This window comes from Cydia strobilella, chromosome Z (assembly GCF_947568885.1).
Source record: "Cydia strobilella chromosome Z, ilCydStro3.1, whole genome shotgun sequence".
NCBI lineage: Eukaryota > Metazoa > Arthropoda > Insecta > Lepidoptera > Tortricidae > Cydia > Cydia strobilella.
Window position 1 is genome coordinate 1,321,269 of NC_086068.1, and position 800 is coordinate 1,322,068.

General features: G+C 35.4%; 1 non-coding gene across 1 annotated transcript; it reads right to left on the reverse strand.

Moving 5' to 3' along the window:
- Positions 1–450: 450 nt before the first annotated feature.
- On the reverse strand, positions 451–523 carry Trnad-auc (transfer RNA aspartic acid (anticodon AUC)). Its single transcript has one exon. It is a non-coding gene; the product is annotated as a tRNA-Asp (tRNA).
- Between the last annotated feature and the right edge of the window lie 277 nt (positions 524–800).

An 800-nucleotide genomic window follows, 5' to 3' on the forward strand; every position in this document is an offset into this window, starting at 1 on the left:
TTTCATTCTTTTGTTAACAATCTTCTATACTAACTAACAGTACTAACTATAGCCTATTGTGACGGAAGGGTAACTACGGAACCCTACACTGGCCCGACATGCTCTTGGCCGGTTATTTTTAATTATGGCTTTGATGGTATAGGTACATCTAATTGAAAATGGTAGTTTTACGTTAATTTTTTTTTTTTTTTTATTAAAAATGAACCAGATTTATTGACTTTGTGATTGAATATTGTAGATTTTAATTATAAATCCAATCAATGCAATTCAGAAGCAATTATTTTTAGTAATTACAATACTGCATGTATGTGCTGCCTACAAAGCATCATTTGTACATAAGTAATAGAAGAGTAATGATGGTCGAAAGTTGACGGCCGGAAGATACATATTACAGATATCTACTAACTAATATTTTTATGCTTAGAATAAATTTAAAAGTGGAAAAATTACTGCCTTGGGTGAGACTTGAACTCACGGCCTCTGGATCGATACTCCAGCGCTCTGCCAACTGAGCCACCAAGACCTCATCCATAGTCAGCAAATCTTCCCACTATATGGGTCTAGGGGACCCTAGCGACATCTACCGTAAGAGTGTTACACTTCTTAAACAGCCACCGGAGTTCCAAGTCATATTGGAAATTCACCAGTTACGATGTGCTACCCATTCTAAATTAATTTAATATTTTTATTTTCTGATACTTACATAATAGTTATTTACGATACAAGTGCGGAAAAGAGGAAATTTGAAACGAGTGGCGATAAATTGAAACACGACCGCAGGGAGTGTTTTAAATCGACAC